At 36.1% G+C, this 22,573-nt stretch overlaps 1 long non-coding RNA gene across 1 annotated transcript in view; it reads left to right on the top strand.

Moving 5' to 3' along the window:
* Positions 1 to 22,573, top strand: part of LOC115411898 (uncharacterized) — a 118,131-nt gene that overhangs the window by 24,964 nt on the left and 70,594 nt on the right. The window contains exon 2 of the long non-coding RNA XR_003934279.1: positions 15,486 to 15,488. This is a non-coding gene — a long non-coding RNA (uncharacterized LOC115411898). The remainder of the gene's footprint in view (positions 1 to 15,485; positions 15,489 to 22,573) is intronic.

Here is a 22,573-nt window from a genome sequence, read left to right as displayed (position 1 = left end):
AAGAGGACGTGGGATTAAGCCAAAGCCTCAAGATGATGGGGTGTCATTTCCCGACACGGTATAATAATGCTTAAAATGTTTCCCCACTTTAAATGATCCCTTACAACATAACAGAATCAAGATTTATTTAGAAACGCAATTAGAACGGGTTAACGGAGGCAGCATAGACATCATATAGTAAAGACATGCACATTATGGACGCAACCCGTTGTAACGCCATTTTCGCTATACCGCCAATTTGGCCGTGAACGGAAGTTGGCGGTATAACGAGAGTAGACTGTATTAGATAATTGTGGACAGGTGGATTAACAGTTGCATAAATCTTTGTATACCTCAATTGTGAGGGAGATAGGAAGTGCACGGACATGGGTGTGTGAGTGCACGGTAGCGGTCTGTGATTTTTGCCGGGGGGGGGGGGTAAGCAGTCCATCCTTGTCAGAGCGTGCGAGTGGGGGGGGGGGTGATTATGTGATTGTGTGTGGGAGGGTGATAGCGTCATTGTCCGAGCAGGAGTGAAAGTGAAACTAACTCGCTTTAAAGTTCCTCTTATTCTCCGGGCAGCACACACACACACACCTACACACACACACACACAGGAGCAGCGAGTGACAGAATCTCTGTGCAGCAAAAAAAAAAAAGTTAATATATTGGCCAATGTTGATTAATTGGTGATACACTATAATCAGCCTGATTAATCAGCCGTCCAATTAATCGGTCGGGCTCTAGAAAGTACACAGATACAAAGGCAAATCAAAAACACCCATTAAGCAAACAACTTGCAATATTTCATTTCTTCTTTTCCTTTTTGGTTCATTTACATTTTCTCTTTTGTTTTTATATTGAAATTAAATTCAGTCATCTGACATCTTAGAGTAAGACCAGCTTCTTACAATAGCCTAAATGACTACCGTATTTTCCGGACTATAAGCCGCTACTTTTTTCTCACGCTTTGAACCCTGCAGCATATACAACGATGCAGCTCATGTATAGATTTCTACAGGCTAACAGCCTCCAGGGGGCGCTCTAGCAGGAAGCACAAAAGCGAGACAGACAGGTGGAAGAGGTGATGAAGAGGAGAAGTTTTAAGCTGAACTTTGAACAATCATTTTGCACAAACCCTCATCATGGAAAACACACAAAGAAATGCATATGACGTAGATTTTAAGTTCAAACCAATCAATGTGTCTGTAAAGAAGGAAATAGAGCTGCAGCACGGAAGAGACAATGAGAGACAACGCAAGAGAGACGTAGAAGGAGTGTGACGGAGCCTTTCTGAGGATGTTCAACTCCGACACTGAAGAAGACGACTGCAGTGGTTTAATGAGCAGAAGGAAGATGAAGAGACAGATCAATGACTTTTCTGGGTTTTTGAACCAGCTGTGTTCCTGCCGTTTTACTGCGGTGTTCCAGGCACTGTTTGGAAAAAAAGCAGTGAAGGCACAGGTGTCAAACATGTGGCCCGGGGGCCAAATTCGGCCCCCCAAATGGTCCAATTTGGCCCCTGGGATGAATTTGTGAAATGCAGAAATTACACTGAAGATATTAACAATCAAGGATGTTAGAATCATTTTAGGTCAATTCAACCTCAAGTGGGTCAGAGCAATAAAATACTATCATAATAACCTAGAAATAATGAAAACTACAAATTTTTCTCTTTGTTGTAGTGTAAAAAAAAAAAGTTAAATTACACAAAAATGTTTACATTTACAGACTAGTCTTTTGCAAAAAATGTGAATAACCTGAAATTTTGTAAGAGAAGTATGCGGAATTTTAACAATATTCTGCCTCTTACTAAATGTTTTGTGTATTTGTAGATCCACTGTGATCTGTAAGTTGTGATGCACATGTATAAATGATAAACTAAGGTGTAATATTGTTAAAATTGCACTGATTTTTCTTAAGAATTTTCAGGTTCATATTTGTTCGTGTTATGTAAAAGTACGGTTCGTAGATGTAAACATTTTCATTACGGAAATTGACTTTTTTCACTCAAAAACAGAGAAAAAAAACTTCGGCATTGACATTATTTCTAAGTTCTTACCCTATTATTTATATTATTTTACTGGTCCGGCCCACTTCAGATCATATTAGACTGAATGTGGCCCCTGAACTCAAATGAGTTTGACACCCCTGAGTTAAGGTATGGATATAAATATTTAAATAATCTGTCTGTTTACCGTCTTTCTGTGTAAATATCTCATGTTACAACGTGGACACCTGCGGCTTATAGTCAGGTGCGGCCTATATATGTATAAATATATATATTTTTTAAATTTGGTGGGTGCGGCTTATATTCAGGTTCGCTCTATAGTCTGGAAAATACAGTACATACCAGTAGCACACACCTGTAGTCAGGAAGTGTTGAGAGGCTGGTCTCACAGTGCATCAGAGCCCCCCCCCATCCCCACCCTTGACCCACACCAATTCGCCTACAGGATCGACTCCACTGAAGACGCCATCAGCACTGCTCTCCACTCTGTGCTGAGCTACATTTAACACCGATCCTCTTCATAGACTCCAGCTCAGCCTGTAATACCATCATTCCAGACCTCTTGGTTGAGAAATTCTCTCATCCAGGCCTCTCCAATTCCATCTGCTCCTGGATCAAAGACTTCCTGACAAACCATCCACAGGTTGTCAGATTTGGCCTCCACCTCTCCTCCCCCCTCACCCCCCCCAGGACCAGTTCCCCACCAAGGTTATAATAGTTTTGGATTTTTCATTATAGTTTAGTTTTATTTAGCTTTGACTTTTTTTTTTTTAGCTAATTCAGTTAGTTTTAATTTGTTTTCAGAGCAGGTTTGCTAGTTTTTATTAGTTTTTGTTTTTCTCTAAATGCTTAGTTTTAGTTTAGTTTTAGGTTTTTTTTATATCTTTTATCTTCTTCGCCATCGAATTCACATAAATCCCGTCCAAGACTCTGCTGTTTTCTCCCAACTTTAGTCTGCATGTTTCCAGATAGAGTGGGGACCAGAAGACGACTGGAAACCACAAGTGACGAAAAGTGACGGACCGTGAAGTGTCGTATGGTGCCAACAGCTAAGATTGCTAGAGCGAAATAAATCGATTTCGTATCAATCCGACAATGACGAAAATGAAGGCATCCATAATTTCTATATGTTTTAGTTAGTTTTATAAGCACACAACAGTTTCAGTTGGTTATCCTTTTTTCCTGTAATAACAGTTTTTATTTATTTCAGTTAACGAAAATGTTTTTTCAATTCTAGTTTTCGTTATTTTGTTAGTTTTCGTTATGCTATGTTTTTTTTAATGTTTATGCATTTGGCAGACACTTTTTTCCAAAGCGACTTACAGGGGAAAACCAATCAAATCACTCAGTCAATCAAATTTTATTTATAGAGCGCCAGATCACAACAAAAAAGTTATCTCATGACACTTTATATATAGAGTTGGTCAAAACCAGACTCTAAGCCAATTTACAGAAACCCAACAGAGTTAGTTTTCGTTAACGATAATAACCTTGTATCCAACCACTATTGACCAAAATGAAAATGAAGAGGATTTTATCCATAATTTTTACACGTTTTAGTAAGTTTTATAAGTACACAATACACTGTAAACAAACAAACAAACAAAAAAAAAAACGTAAAAAAAACTTATTATTCCGGCGGCAGGTGTGCCGAAAAAATACTGTTAAATAACAGAAAATAACCATCTCATAAAAATACGGTAATTTTCCATAATTAAAATGCAGTTTTTTGCCCTAACTTTACATGAGATTTTGTGTATTTTTTTTGACTTATTAATGGTTAATAAAGAATATTTACGTGTATTAAAACAATTAAATTACCTATAAATATATATAAAAAATCATTTTCAATGAGACTCAGTTGTCCAATCCACTGATAAAAACTGTATTTGGACAGTTTATCAGTGCTTATACATGTTATACATTCACAAAAATACATTTATTCAACATTTTTCGTTGTGAAACCTCCCGTAATTACACAAGATATTTAGCAATTAACAAACAAGTCTTGTTAAACTTACAGAACAAAAACTTCTTTTACGTTTAATTGTCAGTAATTTTATCTGGTTTTAATTTTTTTTTTTTTTACAGTATTAAACTTTAAATTAACAGTTTAATCTCATAAATAGAAAAAAAATATTTGTGAAATTATGATACATTTGCAAATGTATTTTAACTGTATTTTTCTGTGAAAAAAGAAAAAAATTTCCTTTAAAAAATGGAAATTTTATGGTTATTTACAGTTACAGTTTTTGACATGTAAAATCACAGTCTGTTTTTGTCATTTCATTGATATTTTCCTGTTTAATTACAGATTTTTTTTTTTTTTTCAGTGTACAGTTTCAGTTAGTTATCGTTTTTTCTTTCAATTATAATTTTTCTTTATTTCAGTTAACGAAAATGTTTATTCAGTTCTAGTTTTCATCCTTTCGTTAGTTTTCGTTAACGATAACCTTGTTCCCCACAGGGTTGCGTACTGAGCCACATATGTACACACATGACTGCACACCGACCCACCCCTCAAACTCCATCCAAAATAACCTGGAGGGGAAGTCCCTGGTGGCCTTCTATGGGGGGAGCCACTGTGGAGAACCTCCTGGCATATACTGCATCTCAGTGTGGTATGTCTGGAACACGGCAGCAGACAGGAGGGCTCTGCAGACGGTGATCAACGGGTAACCCCCCCCGCCCAGTCTGGAGGACATCGCTAGCTCTCACTACCACAACAAAGCTAGCAGCATCATCAAGGACACATCCCACCCCGGTCACCATCTGTGTGACCTGCTGACCTCTGACACACGCTACAGGTCCCTCAATAAACAAGGACAAATAATTTCAGGGACAGTTTTTTTTTTTTCCCCAAGAGCTATCACCACATTAAACTGAAAAAAGAAATAACTCTAGTGTTTCCTCCTGTTCAACCACTTCCCTCAATGTATCCTCATGCAATCACTTTCAATTAATGTGCAATAACTCTGCAAATGTGAACTATGTGCTAAAAGTCATGCAATAATCTTCTGTTCTGCAACACTGTAATTAGGGGTGTTAGAAAATATCGGTTCTGCAAGAATTGTGATATTTCATTTCACAATACTGTATCGATATTAAAAAGTACTGTATCGGTATTTTTAGGTATTTATTCAAATGCAGATATGGCGGAGGTTCATTTTTGTCTTTTGTTTTTCTTTATGGTTTATATCTTATTTATTATTATTTAACAGTGTTTTATTAAATAATGGTTATTTGAAGTATCCTAAAAGCAATTTTACTGTCTGAAAGGCAGATGTTAGTTCCTTTTTTTGGGACTGCACAAAAAATACTGTTCTGATGTTAGTTCTGAACTAATAGAATATGAACATTTGACCAGGATCTTAAACTGTAATGTCTGTAAAACATAATTTAAGTTTGAACACAGGAACATTTTGTGATACAGCATTAGATCCTGTTCTGATCCAATAAAAATGTGTTTAGTATTTGTGCATATTTCTGGTGTAATTCAATTCTTCCAGGAAATAATCATTTTAGAAAAAGAAATAAACAAAAAAAAATCGCCTTTTTAACAATATCATGATATATTGTGACATATTGTATTGTGATCCTAGAATTGTGATTTGTATCGTATCGACAGATTCTTGCCAATAAACAGTCCTAACTGTAATATGTATTCAATATTTGTCCAAATACAAATGCACTGTTTTTATATAGACTGAGTTCATAGATGTGTATACTGTTTTCATAGGTGATACATACTGTTAAAATCGTTCCTAGATATACATACTCACATATTGTGAAAGGTGGGGTGCGAGATGTTTTCCTGGAGCATTTTTTACAATATTCCTGAAAATCCCCTTCACTCCCCGATTACCACCAATTAATTAAATGCTCTACCACACAGGTGTCAAACATGTGGCCTGGGGCCAAATCTGGCCCACCAAAGGGTCCATTCCAGCCTGAGGGATGAAAGTGGAAAAATTAACCTGAACAATCAAGTTTGTCCAAATCATTTTGGTTCAGGTTCCACATACAGACCAATGTGATCTACAGTAAAAATAACAACACAGTAACTCATAAATAATGACAACTACAGATTTTCTTTGTGAAAAATTATGTGGAAAAAATTTAAGGGAAAAAACTAACATGACACTGAAAATATTTACATTTACAGGGTGGGGAAGCAAAATTTACAATACTTTGAGGCAGGGATTGAAAGACAGTGTATGACCAATTAGTTTATTGAAAGTCATGAGAATTTATTTGCCACAAGAAAATGTACATAATAGAAAATGTTTTTATTCTATGTGTCCTCCTTCTTTCTCAATAACTGCCTTCACACGCTTCCTGAAACTTGCGCAAGTGTTCCTCAAATATTGGGGTGACAACTTCTCCCATTCTTCTTTAATAGTATCTTCCAGACTTTCTCGTAATAGTTTTGCTCATAGTCATTCTCTTCTTTCCATTAGAAACAGTCTTTATGGACACTCCAACTATTTTTGAAATCTCCTTTGGTGTGACGAGTGCATTCAGCAAATCACACACTCTTTGACGTTTGCTTTCCTGATTACTCATATGGGCAAAAGTTTCTGAAAAGGTACGGATAATAGTGTTAGGTATGATTATGACATCAATATATGTTTGGTTTCAAAACAACTGACGTAGTACCTGCTGAGAAAAAACAACTAAAAGTTCAGTGTAAATTTTGCTTCCCCACCCTGTACAAAACTATTCTTTCACAATAAAATGCAAATAAATACATAAATAAAAACAAGGATGAACAACCCAAAATGTACAATTTGAACAATATTCTGCCTGTTACTAAATGTTTTGTGCATTTATGGATCCACTGTGATCTGTAGTTGTGTTAATAATAAGAGATGGAATATTGTAGAAATTGTTCAAATTTTAGTTCCAAACTCCAAAATTTTAACAATATTCTCCCTGTTACCAAATGTTTATGTAACAATGTGTGTAATGTACATGTATAAATAATAAGTCAAGGTGTAATATTGTTAAAATTGCACTAATTTTTCAAATTAAATTTCTGTTTTTTCAGGTTATTCACATCTTTTTTATAAAATGAAAATATTTTCATAATTTAACTGGGGTTTTTTGTGCTAAAACAAAAAGAAAAACTTGGATTTGTCATTATTTATAGGTTATTAAGTCATTATTTTACTAGTCTGGCCCACTTGAGATGAAATTGGGCTAAATATGGAACTGAACCAAAATGAGTTTGACAGCCCTGCTCTAACACACACACACAAAAAAAAATGTAGTCACCTGTGGAACGGACAGGACTGAAAAAACACCATCCAATCATTTTAAGCACCCAATCGAAATGATTGAACGGTGATACGTCTATCAAACTCAACTGCCGTTTGTCCCCACCCCTCTGTGTGTACCCCTCTTCGTGCATGAATCGTGCGTTCTTAGAGGTTTGGAGCAACTGGTACAGGAAACGAAGCCAGAGCTAGAGCTGGGATATATCAGCTATATTAGGATGGACAGTTCACTGGCTAACTGTTTTGTCACTAACATAAATCTGTAGTAAATGTGACGTTAGTCAGATAGGTATGAACTGCGGCCGTTCTGTAAGAGCGGAGGTGTTGGAGGAGACTGAATGAGGTATGCATAGATGGGGGCGGGGCCACCAGAGCTGGGACTTTTGAATTGAGTATTTTCAAAATGTAGCTTGCTCAAACCGTTTTTCTAAGATCTCATACCCCAACTTCGATACTGTAAATATTGTGTGTATTCATATTTTGTGTATTTTTAATTTTTTTATTCCACTTTTGCTCTATTCTTATTTTCTTAAGTACTGGTGTTTTAGTAATACTGTTGCACTGACTGGAGTAGCACTCCTAATTTCATTTTCATAAATTCTGTTCTATTCTATTCTATTCTATTCTATTCTATTCTATTCTATTCTATTCTATTCTATTCTATTCTACAGGGTGGGGAAGCAAAATTTACACTGAACATTTAGTTGTTTTTTCTCAGCAGGCACTACGTCAATTGTTTTGAAACCAAACATATATTGATGTCATAATCATACCTAACACTATTATCCATACCTTTTCAGAAACTTTTGCCCATATGAGTAATCAGGAAAGCAAACGTCAAAGAGTGTGTGATTTGCTGAATGCACTCGACACACCAAAGGAGATTTCAAAAATAGTTGGAGTGTCCATAAAGACTGTTTAGAATGGAAAGAAGAGAATGACTATGAGCAAAACTATTACCAGAAAGTGTGGAAGTGGAGGAAGCAACAAAAAACGTACCAAAGCTTTTATTAAAGCTCTCAAATCCAAAATCCTAAAGGATCCAACTAAATCCATGAGAAAAATGGCAATTGAACTTGAGGTAGACAACAAGAGCGTTAGAAATGCAGTAAAATATGATTTGAAGTTAAAATCTTACACAAGAACACCAAAACACTTGTTGACAACAGCAACAAATCCAACTTTAGCAATTTTTGGGAATCATGTTTATGTCCACCTTCTAGCCCAGATCTAAACCCTCTGGATTCTGCTATTTGGGCGTTTTAGAACATGCTACCAATAGAACATCACACAGCAATGTCCACTTTCTTAAAGATACTATTAAAGAAGAATGGGAGAAGTTGTCACCCCAATATTTGAGGAACACTTGCGCAAGTTTCAGGAAGCGTGTGAAGGCAGTTATTGAGAAAGAAGGAGGACACATAGAATAAAAACATTTTCTATTATGTACATTTTCTTGTGGCAAATGAATTCTCATGACTTTCAATAAACTAATTGGTCATACACTGTCTTTCAATCCCTGCCTCAAAATATTGTACATTTTGCTTCCCCACCCTGTATTCTATTCTATTCTATAAATTCAGCAAACCAACCTCGTTGCATCATTTTAGCTTTTCCCCAAGTATTTTGATGTCTCTACATCTATAATTCAGATTACAGATGAGTGTGCGTCCCTTGGAACCATTTGCACATCCAATATATAGTATAATGAGGGCCATATCTTGAGGTGACTTTTTTTAGCCTCCATGTTCTATTTGTGGATGTGACACCAAATTACTGCTGTGCAAAGCTTTTTAAATTAGTCTTAACTTTACTTGCTCTGCCCTACACGAGGAATGTCAGTGGAGCAGGTAAATGAAAGTTCAGTTTAGGGGTTTTGAGTGTGTTTGTCATTAACCTTCAAGTGTAATGGTATTGTCATTCTTGTAATGGAATCTCTACACCTCTGCACCAGGAGGAACAAATTCACCTATTGGTGTTAGACACAGCGTGACAAGGGAGCATGATCATTAAAGTGGAACACAAGAGTGTAGATCATGTAAAATAATCTGTTTTTCACCATATGGACACACAAGCCATTTTATTACAACACTGAATGTCACGTTGCCTATACTCTACTGCAGGGCTGTCAAACTCATTTTGGTTCAGTTCCATATTTAGCCCAATTTCATCTCAAGTGGGCCAGACCAGTAAAATAATGACTTAATAACCTATAAATAATGACAAATCCCAGTTTTTCTTTTTGTTTTAGCACAAAAAAACCCCAGTTAAATTATGAAAATATTTACATTTCACAAAAAAGATGTGAATAACCTGAAAAAACAGAAATTTCATTAGAAAAATTAGTGCAATTTTAACAATATTATGCCTTGACTTATTATTTATACATGTACATTACACACAATGTTACATAAACATTTGCTAACAGGGAGAATATTGTTAAAATTTTGGAGTTTGGAACTAAAATTTGAACAATTTCTACAATATTCCATCTCTTATTATTAACACAACTACAGATCACAGTGCATCTATAAATGCACAAAACATTTAGTAACAGGCAGAATATTGTTCAACTTGCACATTTCGGGTTGTTCATCTTTGTTTTTATTCATGTATTTATTTGCATTTTATTGTGAAAGAATAGTTTTGTAAATGTAAATATTTTCACAGTGTAATATTTTTTTCACTTCAATTTTTTCCACATAACTTTTCACAAAGAAAATTTGTCGTTGTCTTTATTTATGAGTTATTGTGTTGTTATTTTTACTGTAGATCACATTGGTCTGTATGTGGAACCTGAACCAAAATGATTTGGACAACCTGGACTGTTCAGGTTCATTTTTGCACTTTCATCCCTCGGGCCGAAATGGAACCTTTGGTGGGCCAGATTTGGCCCCTGGGCCACATGTTTGACACCTGTGATCTACAGGTATGGTGTTTGTTTTTAGTGTATTAGTCAAGATGCCTTCCACCTACACACATTTTCCAATCAGAAGGAGTGCACATAAAATTAGAACTAGTCAACTTGTTTTTAAATTATCAATGCAAACAGGGTTGGATTCGGTCGTACTATTTTTTACATGTACCAACACAAGATTGAGTCACAACAAGGCGTATCTAGGAAACAGTTATATGAATGTCAATCTAAGGCCCTGTCCATACGAAGACAGTTTTAGTCATACCTGCAAATGTTTTGTATCGGATAGGCCTTTCATTTAAAACTTAAAAGACAATTAATATATTAATACTGATATCTAGGGACTGAAGTTAGTAAATGCATCATTTCTGTTTTTAACTTCATTTCCCATCTAGGAGGGATGTAACAATATAAAAATTTCATATCATGGTTATTGTGACCAAAATCATCACAGTTATCTTTGTTATTGCAGTGTTGTTGAAATTGTGCTCAAAATGTTCAAAAAGTACTTATACATACACTGAAATAATTTAAGCAAGTTGTATTTTGACCATTTCCCATATCTAATTTGAATTGTTTTAGTTTCTTTTTCATAGATAGAAAGGTGGAGGTCGGTGGAGGTATCTAGGAAACAGTGACATGAACATAAATCTAAGGCCCTGTCCATACGACGACGGTTTTAGTCATATGCGCAAAAGTATTGTATCGGAAAGGCCTTTCGTCCACACAAAACCGATGTTTTCGGTCACTGAAACTGCAACTTTTTGAAACCAGGTCCCAGGGTGAACACATTTCTATAACGATGATGTCATAGCCCCACCTCTCTAACCTTTCACCCAGGAAGCACGACGCCATGTAAAAGCCAACACTCTTATAATGGCTGATAATGTAATAAATTTGCCATTTTTAAAAATGTAATAGGCCGATTATGTATTGTCTGGTCAATAATGTAATAAAAAGTCCTGAACTGATGACGTAATAACTTTTGCCCAGTAACACAATAACTTATTATGTTAATGGCCTGGTAAAAAAAAAAATAAAATAAAATCTTTGCAAATGTAATAACTGTGTCAATAACGTAATAATATATTAATATCACAGTATTTAAGTTTCATTTATTAGATATAACTGTGATAAAACCTCCCTCCCTCTCTCTGGGTTTCTGTAAATTGGCTTGAGAGTCTGGTTTCATCCAGCTCGGTATGTAAAGTGTCATGAGATAACTTCTGTTATAATTTGGTGCTATATAAATAAAATTTGATTGACTGACTGATTGATTGACTGTCATGTAATTCATCTGAAAAACTCATGGTTATCTCTTTATGTCAGACATGTCCAGTCCACCTGTCCTTCTCACAAACCTTTCGTATATTCCAGTGGGTTGAACTGAAGCTGTCATCAGACTCATACGGAAGCTGTGATTTTGCCGCTGTGTCAATCGGTTAATTTAGTTGTCTATTTAAATTCAAATCAAAACACCACGGTGACAACAACACAGGCTGTAGACTTGCTTTTATTTGTTGGGAAATCCCAAGATTCCACACTTTTGTTCCACATGTTCCACTCTACATAATGTGATTATTTTTGTCTCAGAGGGGAGAGTTGAACTCAAATCATGTACTTCATGTACTTCAGTGGCGGCTGCTTGTCTTTCAGAGAGGGGAAGCTCATTGTTTGCTTACATCAAAAAAATTGTCAAGTGCCAAAATAAGGTCAACAACATTAGCATGGTCTGCCATCCTGTGCACCTTTGCTAGATAGTTAGTTCACTCCAACCTAGCCAACAGTATGACTGATTTCACTATCTACAAAATGATATTAAACTAGAACAAGAAATGATTAAATTATGGAACTGAAACAAGAAAACGCTGAAAATATGTTAAATTGAAACAAGAAAGTACAATGAGTGTGTTTTATTTACAGATCAAATTTACAGAAATGAACAAGTCATTTCGTAGTGGTTTCTCTCTTGATTTCACAGCAGAATGTGTGACGGTATTAAACTGAACTGTGTCAGTGAAGGAGCAGATCTGAAAACAGCTGTCAATCAAACAGGATTCAGCCTTTTGACTGATCCTCCAATCAGCATGTGGAAGCTCAGCGTCCAGCCCGGCCGAGCTCCGCCCACAGCTCCATTCACCCCCAGAGACACCAAGCGTCTGGGGGCGGGACAACATCATGGCATTTATCCAATTACCGTCCAGTTTAGAGTCAATGAAAAACCAGTTTCACTCAGTCCCATTGAAGTGCATGGACGCTGAGCGTCTACGGACAAATGCACTGAGCAGAGATGGAATGAGAAAACAGAGACACGGGAATGGAGGAGAAGTGAACAACATCCAGTCCACTGATCTGTGATAAAGCTGATTCTGAACGAACTGGTCTGAGAGATGAACGTGTTCTAACACATTTGAAGTCAATGTCAACACAACCGAACAGATTTGACCATTTAATTTTTGTAATTTTAGGGGAAGCTGAGCTTCCACTGCAGTCTGAGAGAAATCGCCTCTGATGTACTTGTACTCTGAGATCTCCCACTTTAAATACTGAATGCACATTCTTAATCAGTCAATCAATCAAGTTTTATCTATATAGCGCCAAATCATAACAAAAGTTAGCTCATGACACTTTACATATCGAGTTGGTCGAAACCAAACTCTAAATAATAGAGAACAGGTTCAGTCCAGTACAACCCTTAACACTGTTTAAGGCCCAATTTTGAACAAATCATAATGTTATTTAGAAATTAAGTAATCACAGATTGTCTTTTTGTCACTTTTTATGAAGAATATGCATTTCTATTAAAGTACTGCCTATTCAACCAGTATTGCACATTTGTCACTGGAGAATATTTCAACATTTTCTTTTGTTCTCCAGTTGCTTGGCAGACAATGCAAAATACACAAATGCTTATTATGGTCTTAGCTGTTGATGGACTGACCTCAGACACTGTCACTGGTACTGTTTATTGTACAGGGACACTTTATTTTATGCTATTAATCAATCCAAGTGAAATGAGGTTTTGTAATCCAGACTTGTTTGATAAAAGCTCAATCATGGTCATGAATGAACAAATCTTTATTAAACACAGGTCTGTCTTTAGTTTTAAAGTAAAGACAATGTAATTGATTCTGAAGTATTGCACCTATCAGCGTGTCATTATTGAGTATATTAGTCATGCAGCAGCAACTGAGCCATATAATATAACTATCCTGTTAGCCTGATGGGCTCCAGTATGAGACCTGTTATGGCCTTCAGCTGGTTCAACAACACTTTCTCAGATGTTTTCATGACCACAGACATCAGGGGGACAGGCCTGTACTAATATGCAAAAGTACAAGAAATCAGGAAGGGGGCCAAAACTTTTTTTTTTTTTGCAGACTTGTACATATTTCCATAAACCGAGTAGTAAATTTAAGCCATAAAGACTCAGGGCTACTTTTGTGGCAGTTCCCAAATGATTTTTTCCCTCTATTTAGCATTTCTTAACCCTATAACGCCAAACGTATCATATTTGATACATGAGTTTTGAAGCCCTTTACATCAGGGGTGTCAAACTCATTAGTGGTTCAGGGGCCATATTTAGCCCAGTTTGATCTCAAGCGGGCCAGACCAGTAAAATAATGACTTAATAACCTAAAAATAATGACAAATCCCAGTTTTTCTTTTTGTTTTAGTACTAAAAAAAACCCCATTAAATTATGAAAATATTTACATTTTACAAAAAAGATGTAAATAACCTGAAAAAACAGAAATTTCATTTGAAAAATTAGAGCAATTTTAACAATATTATGCCTCGACTTATTATTTATACATGTACATTACACACAATGTTCCATAAACATTTGGTAACAGGCAGAATATTGTTATAAATTTTGGTGTTTAGAACTAAAATTTGAACAATTTCTACAATATTCCCTCTCTTATTATTAACACAACTACAGATCACAGTGGATCCATAAATGCACAAAACATTTAGTAACAGGCAGAATATTGTTAAAATTGCACGTTTCGGGTTGTTCATCTTTGTTTTTATTTATGTATTTATTTGCATTTTATTTTCCAAATGTAAATATTTTCACAGTGTCATGTTATTTTTTTCACTTAAATTTTTTCCACATAATTTTTCACACAGAAAATTTGTCATTATTATTTATGGGCTATTGGGTTATTTTTACTGTAGATCACATTGGTCTGTATGTGGAACCTGAACCAAAAGGATGTGGACAACCTGGACTGTTCAGGTTAATTGTTGCACTTTCATCCTGTGGGCCGGAATGGAACCTTTGGCGGGCCAGATTTGGGCTCCGGGCCACATGTTTGACACCTGTGCTTTACATGATCAGAGTGATTTTTTTTTTTTCTTGAAAAACCTGATGTATACAATTAGATACATGCAATACAAGGATAATCCACCAGGGGGGAGGAATTCATTCACCAGAGGCCTTTCCAGTGACACTACAAGACTGTCATTAATGAGGAAGGAGGAAGAATTTTGACAATTTAGAAAAGGAATTACCAATTTGTTAGACATGTTTGTGTTATATTATGTTTTTGTTTGTTCAGAAATTATTTTTGAGCATTGAGACCCAATGGATCAAATATGATACAAAATTGAAACTCATACATGGAAATTGATATTTGAAAAAAAAAAAAAAAAAAAAAAAATTGGGGGGGTTTTTTCAGAAGGACCAATAAAGGCTCCGGTTTCAAAGAACTGGAATTTTCTGTCAATGATTTACTGGTTCAGGCTTTACAGGATTAAGTAATTTATCACCATTTATTATAATATTATCCTCTGAATTTTACAGTTTTCGCCGTAAATCGTGTATTTTCCTAGATTTAATTTTCTATATTTAATATGGATTGTTACGCCCTAGTCTAGGGGTAAAATAAGGCATAACATAAAATGACTCCCCACTCGATTCCCACTCCCAAGGAAGGCCGTGACAGATAATGTTAAATTAAATCCAAGCAGCAGTTTATTTAATGTAGGGTGAGCAGTGATAAAAATAACAAACAAAACCAACTCAAACACTCTGTACTTCCCTAGTAAAAATAAATGAACAAAAATACACAGGACTAACCTGGCCTCCTAACTCAAAAACAGGAGAAAACGTGATGAAAATAAAATTGACTTCTCACCCTAAACCAGTGCTGCGGTGTCCTTAAACTATTTACAATGTGAATAAATACTGAATTCAAAAATGGCAAAAATCTCTCTCTCTCTAATACGGCGAACTGGTGGCGTTAGTTGGGAGCAGGACGAGGATGAGGAGCGGGGCTGGGTTGTCCACAGGCGGTTTTAAAGGTGGGCTCTGTCCTCCTCCACCAATTAGCGGTCTGTGCGCTCCAGGCTGGCCAACCCACAGGATGTGCGTCCCACCAATCCAATAAAGCCACCTGGACTGCAACACATACATATACAGAAAAATACACCACTGGCCCTCTACAGGCCAGGGTGGGATAACAGGACAAATTACAAACACATATATACGACCTCAGGGTCGTAACAAGATGTTCATGAAAACTCAGAGTAAATTCAAAGGTTATTATTTAAAACAGAGAAAACTGAGAATAAGTGACTTTTTCAGCAAATCTCTCATTAACTGAACATAAACCCAGTGTTTCCATCCACTGTCGTTGATCCAACTCCATGGGTTTTACTGGGGAATCAATGTTGTAGAAGATGATGGTGTTTCCATGGTAACTACGGAGCCTCTGAACATCCAAATGGGTCATATCTGATGACCATGAAAAGATGATGAACTGTATTTTACAACAATTATTTACATGTATTGATAGGATTAGTGGTTCGACAGGTGTTAAACAGCTTAGATCAGTAGATGATTTTGGTCGCTGGTCGCTTTATGGGTTTTTATGGGTTAATCTGGCTGCAAATTACAACATGAAGATAATTGTGATTCTCCTTCATTTGATGCAAACTTAAATCCAAATGTCATGCTATTAAAGAAAGCATCTACAGCTACTTTTCAATTGTACTAAACGTTGAGGAACTTTAGAATTTTCTTCATCTTTTTTCCTGATTACCAGCGCGAGGAATTCACAACAATAAAATGTCACGAAGCAACATTACTGTGTAGGAATAACCTAGCATATAATCTTAATATGATTTATTATATAATCCCATTATGATGCATTTGTTACAATCGATTTCCTAAAACCAACATGAATTCACATGCAAGGTTATTATCGTTGACGAAAACTAACGAAATGACGAAAACTACCTTTATTCTATTGATTTTATTTGGTAGTGGTTTATTTTTCTTATTCATCTGTTTATTTTATTTATTTATTTAGTTGTTTTTAATTGTGTGGCTTTTTATGTTTTTTAATCTATTCTTGCATTTTATCGTTCTATTTGGGTTTTCTTTATTCTTCTGTATAGCACTGTTTTTCTTTGTTGTACAGTTTCTATGTCTTTAAATCTATTCCGTATTTTATTCTTCTATTTTGGTTTTAATTATTCTTCGGTGCAGCACTTTGGTCCACTGATGTTGTTTTAAAGTGCTTTACAAATAAAGTTGGATTGGATTGGAAACTAGAATTGTAAAAACATTTTTGTTAACTGAAATAAATAAAAACTAAAATTAAAAGAAAAAAAACAATAACTAACTTGAAACTGTACTGTGTGCTTATAAAACTAACTAAACCGTATAAAAATTATCGATACAATTCCCTTCGTGTTCGTCTTTGTCAATGTCGGATTGATATGAATTTGATTTATTTCCCTCAAGCAATTGTAGCTGGTGGCACCGTATGATATTTAACGGTCCGTCACGTCTTGTCACTTGTGGTTTCCAGTCGTCTTCTGGTCCCCACTCTACCTGGAAACATGGAGACTAAAGTTGGGATTTATTTGAATACGACGGCAAAGAAGATAAAAGATATAAAAAAAACTAAAACTAAACTAAACCCCTAACCCTAAATAATATATTGCAAAAAATGGGTTGGAGTATGGGAATAATTAGACACTGTAAGAAATTTATTCCCCAATGGTTGACCAAGCTATTAGTTCAGTCATTAGTATTAACTCATATGGATTATGCCTCAGTTGTTTGGTCAAATACTAATGAAAATAATTTACACAAATTGCAAGTAGCATAGAACAAAGCAGCACAAATTGTTTTAGGTTGCCCGTACAGCACTAATAGAACTACAGTACAATGCACAACAGTTTGGCATGGTTAACTGTAAAATCTAGATTGAAATATTTTTTTATTATCATTTATTCGTAACATTATAGCAACACAAACTCCAGATATTATTCACAGAAAACTGTCATTTTTTGCTGATCAACATAATTATTGTACGAGACAAACCAGTGAACCATGGTGTGCTCTGCCTCTAGGCAGAAGAAGTTACAGAGAACTGTTTTTTATCGGGCCATGGTTGAATGGAATGGATTGCCAGGGTTTGTGTTGTTGGAAAATAATAGATGAAATGGAAAGAGTATTGATAATACTGAAAGATGTTTATGAGTTGTATCAGACAGCTATTGGTTGGTGAAGGAGTATAAATGTATAGTACTTATTTTGTTTGTTTATTTTGATTGCATTGGGCTGTTGGATATGTCCTGTTGGTGTGTGTGTGTGAATGGTGTAAGATTAATGTAAAATAATTAAAACTGTAATGTAATGTAGAGGAGACCCCAGGAAGAATAGCAACTGAGCAACTGATGATTCAGTTGCTATTGGGGATCTTAATAAATGAAATGAAATGAAATAATGAAAAATCCAAAACTATTCTAACCTTGTTCACATGCCCCCGAAACTGTCAGAAAAACTGTTAGAGTGCAGATACTTAACTGAAGAATTTTGTAGCCAGATCAGCATTGTCAATTTGTCTATCTTAGAGGCACAGTTTGAAGTATCAGTGTCTGCTCTATTCTTTGCTTTTCCAGCCAAGAAGAAGTCAATTGTTTTCCGATCAATGGAATTTAGTGGGCGCCTGATTAGTTTGCCAACAAGGTGCCATCATGTGAGCTGGACAAAGTGAGATTAGTTTTCCTGTGCCTCGAACACTTGGCAGCCTTAATCACAGTGATAAAGTGGCATTTAGGAAAGTTTTTGAGGTGCCGGTAGCAGTCCTTAAAACACCTTCCATATTCCCTGTGTTTATGTATTTGGAGAAGATGAAGAATGTGTCCAGAAATATCCACATTTTTGACAGATGGGAATCATTCTTGCAGTGTGCTCTTTATGCAAGATCCGAGCGCTGTCAATCTAAGAAGACTGGTTGCATTTTTGTCACATGATTGACATCTCATTTTTTGAAGGGAATTCAGACACTTTAGAAAAACACTGAATGGGTGACGGCAATTTATGTCTGTCAGCCCCTCCTCGTTTCCTCCTATTTGGTGTTTCCAAATGTCCTGCTATAACTGACTAGTTTCATAAAACTGCTGCATATTTCATATGATGAGTTTATACTTGGGAGAAGTTTGGGTTTGAGTCTGTTCCTGTTTTACAGTATCTCTCTTTTGCTTATTTATTAACTGGAACAACAGCATCAGCATTTGATCAAGCATCAATTAAAACACAATTATGAATATCTATATGATAAAAAGGAAGTGGGGGACAAGTTGATAGGACCAATATTTTTGGGAGATATTAGTAATTTTGGAACGCAATAGCCTTACAATCATGTTGCTATGCCCATGACGGTTAGTGGGATGTGCAGTACCAGGCTGCATGATGGGAATAGGGATGGAACCAAGGGAGCAGGTTTGATTCTGACATTGGTTATTTTTTTGCATTTGCAATCATAATTTCACATCATGTTGAGCTGATCAAACGAGCAAACAATCATAGTCGGAAAAAAAATTCAGTAATTGGCATGTTTATAATGCATATCTGAATATCTAAAGACAATACAAGAATTTAATGCATTCTGCAACATTATTCTAATGACTAACATATGCATTATTATTGAACCTCACCTGGGAATTTCCAGCCTCTCCTCCTCTACCTGCTCCTTCTTCTCCTCCTCTACCTCCTCCCTCCTGTCTACTGTTTGTCACCTGACATAAATATGTTGATGCATGACATATGAACAGTTACAGATACACTGATCATACAGTTTGATGGTACAGTTATTGCCTGAACAAAAAAGGCTTTTACTTTCAATTATTACATGTAATTTATTCACCAAAAATGTGGATAAAATCACATCTAGAATCACATTTACAATCTGAGGTTTTATTGTATTTTCCCCACAAATTTACTTTGTTTTTTACGCAGTTGCTCTTCCATAGAAATGCATTAAATTTTGGGGTGGCAGTGGCTCAGGTGGTAGAGCGGGTCGTCCAAAAACCAAAGGGTTGTCAGTTCGAATCCCGCTCCATCCTAGTCAGTCCATTGTGTCCTTGGGCAAAAGACACCCTCCTTGCCTCCAGTGTCACTCACACTGGTGTATGAATGGTTGGTGGTGGTCGGAGGGGCCGTAGGCGCGAATTGTCAGCCACGCTTCTGTCAGTCTGCCCCAGGGCAGCTGTGGATACAGGTGTAGTTTACCACCACCAGAGGGGGAATGTGAGAGCGAATGAATAATGGATCAATAATGTAAAGCACTTTGGGTGTCTAGAAAAGCGCTATATAAAATCCAATCCATTATTGTTATCAAAATAATAAGTAAAATAACTTTTAAAAAAGTGTTTCTGTTTGACATTAAATAGTGTCTTTTATTCAGTATCTGTGTTGAGCCTCTACAGTTCTAGACCCTTGAACTAACTTACACTTTGACTCCTAAAGAAGTGTCTTCTGTCCAGTTTTCTTTTCTTTGACATCCTTTACATCCTAATTACTGAGCACACATGCACAGGTGCGCACGCACACAAACACATGTCCAAATGTACATGTAAATGACTCCACTGATATTCAGATCCGTCTAGCTGATGTGACTCAGGCAGAACAAATACAAACATATTGAAAACTTACGTTAGCGGTCCAACTAGCAGGTTCCTTTTACAAGTACAGTAGATGGAGTGACAGCGGGGACGGCCAATCACATGAACTTTAGCAAAACCAAAGAGCCAATTGGAGAGCGATATTTACATTAGAGGCGGAACTTCTAGCAGAGACCAACTGTTAACCCTTTGTGTGCCAGAATCATTGACTAAACACTACGGACAGCGGTTGGATTGATAGTGAGTACACAGTAGTGGATGGAGATTGATACATAAATCTCTTTGTCACTTGGTGTCGCTTCAGTAAAGGTTAAAAAAAAAAAAAAAGATGGCAGCGAAAGATAAAAGAACGGGAAATGTAATAAGCGTGTTTTACCATGCATATTGTATTTGGTTGGCATATTTATTAAAATATTTCAAAAAAAAAAAAAAAAAAAAATTAAACAGTGATACTTAGCATACCAGTAATTCTATCGATGGGGTTAAGTGTGGTTTATAGTGCAACAGTTGGGAACTGACTGTAACTGTCTGTAATGTCAGATTTCCTCTGACCTTCCTTGTATTTTCCACAGAGATCTGAATGCCATCGCCTTTAGTGTCTTCATTTGCATTCTCCAGTGTTGCTTTATGCATCACTGAATGGACGTGGCTAAAAAAAATTCTCCTTAAAGGTCAACATCTGCTGTCTATGGCAGATCTTATTTTAGAAAACAATTGTCAGAAGTGTGCATTATAGAATTTAAAGTACCTACACTATCGTTATGTGATGACAAAACTCAACCTGTTTTTTTTTTTGTGTTTGTTAGTTTGTTTATTTTCTCCAAGTAGCTGTGGACGCCTGTTGTTAAGCTGTCACTAATAACCTGACATATAAGGTTATGTTTTGACCCATGTACTGTTTGGCTGAATGTTTCCCACTCCCGGAAAAAAAAAAAAACATGGTGAAGATGCAGAACAAGCCTGATGTCTTTATCTGAGCACTAATGTACTGCACCCTTCACATTCTACATCCATTCCTTCCTTCAGACTGTTTGGTATTCCAGTCAGGAACGTCTCTGCATCTGTTTCCCTCTTTTCTTTCTCTGAAGTCTGCTTTGCTTTGACCCCCAACCCCCTGCCCCAATCTGTCCCACTACTCTCTGCATTCACATCCCAAGGTCTTATTTTGGAACCAAGGTGAAATTATAACGGAGCCGTCACCATTTAAATAAGGCGTCACAAACTTATTTTCTTTCAGGTTCCACGTTCAGCCCAATTTGATCTCCAGTGGGCCGGAGCAGTAAAATAATAACATAGTAAAATATAAATAATGACAACTCCAAATTTTTGTCTTTGTTTTAGTGCAAAAAAACCCCATTAAGTTATGAAAATACTTACTTTTATAAACTATCCAAACAAAACAGATGTGAATAACCTGAAAAAACTGAAATTTCTTAAGAAAAATAAGTGCAAATTTAACAATATTCTGCATCAACTTATCATTTTTACATGTGCATTATGGAACAGATCTGCAAAGACACTAATACTTAGTAACAGGCAGAAAATAGTTAAATTTGTGCTTAATTTTCTTTAGACGTTTCAGGTTGTTCATATTTGTTCAGGTTATTCACATTTTATTGTTACAAGACAGTTTGTAAATGTAAATATTTTCATAATTTAATGTTATTTTTTGCACTAAAACATAGACAAACATTTTAAGTTGTCATGATTTATAGGCTTAGTGTAAAATTTTTTTCCACATATAACTGAGAAGAAAATATGGGGTCATTATTTTATGTATGCTATTATTTGACTGTAGATCATACTGGTCTGTATGTGGAACCTGAACTAAAATGAGTTCAACAGAATTTTTGCACTTTGCAAACTCATCCCACGGGCCGGATTGGAACCTTTGGGGGGCCACATTTGGGCCCCGGGCCACATGTTTGAGACCCCTGATTTAAATCAACAGGGTCCTCATAGTATCTCTTTGCACATTTGTTTCTTTTTTTTTTTTTTTTTTTTGGGGGGGGGGCTCTGTTTCCTTTGAATCACTCCATACTCGCAGTTTATATATTTATTTCACACATCAAAGTTGTAACGGGATGAAATGCCATAATCAGACTAGAAAAGAAGTAGAAAAACTAAAAAAGAGAGTGTAGACATCTGACAAGGCAGATCAGTAGCCCCCCCCCCACCCCCACCCCCCGGACCGCCACCAAAATGTAATCATTTGTTCCTTGTGCCAGTATCAACATGTCCTGAAAATTCCATCAAAATCCGTCCATAACTTTTTGAGTTATCTTACAAACAGATAAACAAACAGATAAACCCAGATGAAAGAATAACCTCCGCTGTTCCTTGGTGGAGGTAATAAAATCCTTATAATTAATAGTATTTTGATGTAAATCCTACATCACAGCCATTCTTCGGGCAGTGATTGACAATTGTTTTTACCAAGCGCTGACTACATTCTACGG

This window comes from Sphaeramia orbicularis, chromosome 21 (genome assembly GCF_902148855.1).
Source record: "Sphaeramia orbicularis chromosome 21, fSphaOr1.1, whole genome shotgun sequence".
Classification (NCBI taxonomy): domain Eukaryota; kingdom Metazoa; phylum Chordata; class Actinopteri; order Kurtiformes; family Apogonidae; genus Sphaeramia; species Sphaeramia orbicularis.
The sequence above is the reverse complement of the archived record's forward strand: the minus strand, read 5'-3'. Positions and strand labels throughout refer to the sequence as shown.